We start from the raw sequence: 5953 nt of genomic DNA, 5'->3' as shown, positions 1-5953 counted from the left end.
AGATCGTTGGAAAGATGGTATGGGGTCTTATGGTATGCGTTCTTAGAAAACTGCTTTCCATTATACTGAACTTGACATACATGGGCATCATCCTCAAAAGGAGTATCTATGTGGCATCTAGACCGCCTCCGTGGTCTAGTGGTAGAGCGTCCGCCCGGAGAGCGGAAGTTCCGGGGTTTGATACACGGCCGCGTCATACGAAAAGACGTTAAAAGATGGTACTTGTTGTTACCCTGTCTGGCACTCGGCATTAAGGGGCTAAAACAAAACTGGTCGGCTCTGATCAGTCAGTATACTGTGTCTGAGTGGGGTATTCATGTTAAACTGCGGCATGGTATCTCAGTGAGCTAGCACTATAAATCGGCATTAGTCCGGACTAGTACAAGCAGCCACACACACACACACACACACACACACACACACACACAAGTACATGCACGTCGCTATATAAGTGCAATAATCGTAGACGCGACGTTAAACCCCATTTCACCTCACCTCTTTATATTCACAGAAAGAATTTGAGACACGTGGAACTAATTTATGATTAATATAATATTCTAAAAACGCAGAGGGATTTCTTAAATTTTGGCTACCTTGGAAAAGATGTGGGAAAGAGGTTCTCGTCTCGGATATTGTTATCTTGCTGCATATCTCAATATTTAGCATAATAAAAACATTTCTGCACATTGTACAGTTCATTATTAACTGCACTGTCAAAAATATGTGATTCAACGTAAAATAATGACACTTCTCCAAATTATAAAAAAAGTCATATACGACACTATAAACTATCAATTTCTAATGAAAATAATGTTCAAACAAACAGAAGATTATGAAAGGTTCAAGCATGTTAATTGTTGCCTAGATATGATATGATATCATATCGAACATTGACAAATATCCAAAGGGAAATTAAATGTGTGAAAAAATGTATGAAAGATCTGCAAAATCTATATAATAATTATAACTGTAAACAGCAGGATACAATGATCGTGTGTGCTTTCATTCAGCATTGTTCAAGGACCTTCGAAGAAGAAATTACGGGGCGGTCGGGTAGCCCAATGGTTATAGCGTTCGCTCGTCACGCCGAAGACCCGGGTTCGATTCTCTACGTGGGTACAATGTGTGAAGCCCATTTCTGGTGTCCCCCGCCGTGATATTGCTGTAAAATTGCTAAAAGCGGCGTAAAACCAAACTCACTCAAAGAAATTACCAAATATGTACAAAAATGTTGACGTATGACATCACTACCGGTGACCGACTCTTATTTAAATGGCGTGTTCACTGTCATCAGTACGCGGGATTTTACGAGGGGACTTTCGTTGATTAAGGGATCGTATATACATAAATGTGACATGTAAGTAATCAGAAACATTCTGACATTAGGACCTTGTTGCCCTGTGTGGGTGACCACGCATCTCAGAACAGCGACCGTGGCAGTTACATGTACAGTGGTGGTATGGTAGAAGTTGCCCTTTACATATTCAAACAAATAAAACATTAAACATTTGGGTACCAATAGTTTGGCAACTATCCATGAAACGTGATAGCTTTCTATGTAATGTCAATGGAACATAGATTATTTATGAGTTGACATCAATAATTTAGTTTATGGAGTTATTTGCAAACGAAAAAACTGGAGTGCACTGTTAATGCGCAAAAAATATAAAAGTGAATTCTTTTAAATAAATATGTTAACAATAATAACTTTGCAGATATTTTAACCATGTAGAGGGCATGATCTAATTGTTTTAGGTTTATGTGAATATACAAAATCATCGAATTTCAGAAATGCCTTTTTTTTAGTCTTCACTTAGAATTCAACCCATGAACCACTTTTAATCCGCTGAAGCGCTCCAAAAGATTAGCGAGACTGTTGTCAGTTGATTTTGTTGGTCTAGTTTCCACCCTATAAAATTGCCCGCCACCAGATTTTGGTTTACCACAGCAAACGCAAGATGACACACTTTTCACAGGTGTGTCTCCCTGTATCGGCATTAGCGTAGCAGTTTTTGAAAATCACCGGATGTGACGTCAAATTACTCACGCTGAGTGTTTTTAATTTTGGCCTGTGCTGGCTCCTAGCTTGGCGCAAAATGACGACGCGCATAGGGAGCCGGGAACCAGCTTAGAGAGGGGCACGAGTCGCTACATTCGTGACTAACTCGTGTTATTCCGGGACAAGCCGAATAGCGATATTTAAGATGCAATTTATAATCTGTAAGCTATTCCGTGCTCGTAAACTGACCAACGAGATAGTTTTGGCCTCTATTATATACATCTATATGAATTACCATGTTTATGCATATAAATTACCGTGTTTATGCATATAAATTACCTTATTTATGTACATAAATTACCGTGTTTATGTATATAAATTACCGTGTTTATGCATATAAATTACCGTGTTTATGCATATAAATTACCTTTTTTATGTACATAAATTACCGTGTTTATGTATATAAATTACCGTGTTTATGCATATAAATTACCGTGTTTATGCATATAAATTACCGTCTTTATGCATATAAATTACCGTGTTTATGTATATAAATTACCGTCTTTATTGACAAACGTACGTACCCTAAACCGTTTGCACAGTGGATGAAACAAATATATATCAAATTATATAAACATGACGTTTTTTTTATGGTTGATATACTACATTTGAAAAAAAGTAAAATAGAAATTACATAAAAATCTTAATTTAAAAAAAAAGTATTTTAAAGGGTATACAACTTTCAGTGTGAGTTACATTTTGTTCATAAGTAAATTCTGCATGAAGAAAAAAGACGGACCTGGTAATCCTAATTTTGTAACTGGAAACAACTTTCCTTAAAAAACGAAAAATAATCCGCTGTGGCATACTTGGTATAAAATCGAATTGCTGTTTTATGAATCGCAGTATGAACATTAATGTGTATGAAATGTTGTACGACAAAAAAAGTGGAATAATAAAAAAAATAAAAATAATTATAATAATAATTGGTATAAATATGTACGAATAGGCTATTTTGTTCATAGGGTTGAGCCCGACATTACAGACACAAATAGCGGTATACAAATTAGCTTAACGTAACGAAACGTATCAGACGTAATACCCAGAACATAATACGGTCTGTATGACTTATTCAAAATACTTTAAATAGCATAGTCCGGAATTGAAGTCGCAACTTTGAAACTGGTACCCACAGCTTAAGAAAGCTGCTTTCTAAGTGGCTAACGTCGACTTCCTGTTGGTCATTTCATTGGTAGGTCATAGTTCGCGAAACGTTGTTACGACGTGACCTGTAATGGGATGTCCTCGTCGAGAGCGAGAACTTGTATCTGATTTTAATAAGATTGAGGTAATCTAAGCATGTGATTTATCCTGTTTTCTTTGTATTTAAAGCATTATTGTTTATTGTTAAACTTAAAGCAAGTTTATCTCTGCAGCCGTTGTAATATGCAGTTACCGGCCGATTCGTCTCGCATCAAAACACGGGATGTGTACACGCGGGCATATGACCACGGAGTACGCTGATGACTGTGTCGGGTTAACGAGACTGATTAATGAGTGATTTCGGTAATTCATTGCAAATTAGGCGTGTCGGAGTCGGAGTGCGAGACTGTCGGATTAACGGGTCTAAAAAGCACTGATTTAATCGGTTCCCATCATTAGCGTCGGATAAAGCCGATTGTCGGATTAACGAGTGTCGGATTAACGAGATTTGACTGTAGTGCATTTAACCTGACATCTGTGACTATTAGAGATTAACCGGTAGAGATGTGTTCGTGTTCAATGTATAAACGTCAGTCATCGTCTTGTTTGTTCAGAAGCACACATGCATGCAATAGATTTGAACATCGCAATTTCCTGTGTTCGAGCGTGAACAATGTACAGAATTATATATTATCACTGTAAAATTTAACTAGTTTGGATCTGATAAACTGATAAAATGAGCAGAAACTAAATATAAAAAATTAAAATAATGGCAAAGGTTAAAAACGAAATGGTTCGGCTGGGGGTCGAACCCAGGACCTCTCGCGTGTGAGGCGAGCGTGATAACCACTACACTACCGAACCGCCTATTCCGACATGTGAAGTTTAAAATATTTAATGCAATTAAATCTTCTTTGCAAATGTGTTTTCATTTCTTGCTTTAATCTACTTTCATTAAATACAAAAATATAAAATCAAGCAATACATTTGATATCGCCGAACGCTTTCGCCTCTTGACTGGCGTCAGATCTAAAAATAGCCTCCCCTGTGCCCGGTCTTCGTATATCGTGCTTACCTCCCTTTGCAGATCGTTTACAATGCATTCCTTGCTTTTTGGGCACTGTTGAAGTGGGGGCTGGTAGCTCGTTAATTTAGACACACGTTCGAAAACACATGGGCTGATCCCTTCATAACAAACTCTGGCTGTGCCGTAATCAGATTAGCCCGCATGTTTACAAACTGACTGCCGGTGTGCAACAATACTCGAGTACACACGCTATCAAACGGTTGACTCGTTTACAGATATTACCAAATTAATATAATTTCTCGTTAACACGTAGACAACCATAATTTCTTCTCAAACTGCTATTCGGTGGTCCAACTTATTACAAAGCCCATGAGTAACGGGAACGTATCAACTCTTGAAGCGTCATAAAATCTTTAGATGTTTTTACCGTATTCGACGTAATAAGCGCCCAGGGAGCTCTCAAAATTAGAAATAGGGGGCCCTTAATAGAATATAATTTTCATTGGAACAAAAAACAGAGTTGAAAGATCGTAAATATCGTGGTTTATGCTAACAGCCTGAAATGATACCAAAGAAATGTGTGTGGGTATTGTACACGACAGATATTTGTTCAATGTTTAATTGCCCATAATTAAGGGTGCATATAACACACGAGTGCGTATTAACACGAATAAATAAGTCTTGTGTACATTGATCAATCGGAAGGGTTGCTGATCAGGATTGTTCACTAGCTATTCAATATATTAGCAAATATAGGGGCGCTTATTAGAGCGGGGCGCTTATTACGTCGAATACGGTATGTCCCTTCTATTCCAGAACTGATTGCCAGGCCTCATCATAAAGGCCTGACCCCCATACAGGGTCGAGGGGATGGGAATGCGCATCCCCCATTTTTTTTATCATATTTATCATGTTGAGGTACAAAAAATACATACTTAAAAATTATTTGGTGACACTTTTTCAACAAAAGTAACGATTAATTGACTATTTAGTATCAATTAGTACAAGCCTAGTCTCCCCTTAAGACAAGCATGGTTGCTGAAGACCTATTCTGTTAAAAGATGGCTGAAATGATCATGGTTGGAAGAAGGGGCAGAACTCGCTGCTCATGCTATCGATCATTGATTTGTCTATTTGCAGTCCGCCACGATACCGTCATAGATGCAAACATATATTGAAGTCAATTCTTATCAATAAAAACGTCAACAATAATGACTTCACAGAATGCTGGGTGATCGATCGGCAGCCATGTTCTGTGATTCGACATGTAGGCTATCTATGTATTCATACGCACGTTTTTTTGTGAAAAGGCTTAATATATTTGAAAGGGGTTTCCGTAGCAAAAGGGAAACCTCTTTTTAACCAATCAGAATCAAGCATTCATCAATGTCATGGTAGAATTAATCAATAACGCTCAAAACTGTAGACAACAGCACGATCAGTGACGTCATTCAGCACAGTAATGAAACTCCAGCCTTGCATCACCCAATCAGGAAACAACAGTCCGTTAGTGGGTGGAGTCTATTTTTTCGGTTTATGCGAACATCAAACTCAAAGAAATATTTCTTGGTAAGCCAATACAATGTCATGGAATCACCTACCATTTATTTATTGTCACTGGTCGACGATTGTATCAATTAAACATCTTCCGTGATGACAGAACCTGCCTGCCGAATTATGTTCTTCAGAAATAGTATTGATCAACTTTAAGATCAAAATGACAT

General features: G+C 37.7%; 1 non-coding gene across 1 annotated transcript; it reads right to left on the bottom strand.

Annotated features, from left to right (window-relative positions):
* Nucleotides 1–3993: 3993 nt before the first annotated feature.
* Trnav-cac (transfer RNA valine (anticodon CAC)) lies at nt 3994–4066 on the bottom strand. Its single transcript has one exon. It is a non-coding gene; the product is annotated as a tRNA-Val (tRNA).
* Nucleotides 4067–5953: the final 1887 nt, after the last annotated feature.

The sequence above is a fragment of the Haliotis cracherodii genome, unplaced genomic scaffold (genome assembly GCF_022045235.1).
Source record: "Haliotis cracherodii isolate W230 unplaced genomic scaffold, xgHalCrac1.p SCAF_12, whole genome shotgun sequence".
NCBI classification, from domain to species: Eukaryota; Metazoa; Mollusca; class Gastropoda; order Lepetellida; family Haliotidae; genus Haliotis; species Haliotis cracherodii.
This window is presented reverse-complemented; position numbering and strand designations above follow the sequence as displayed.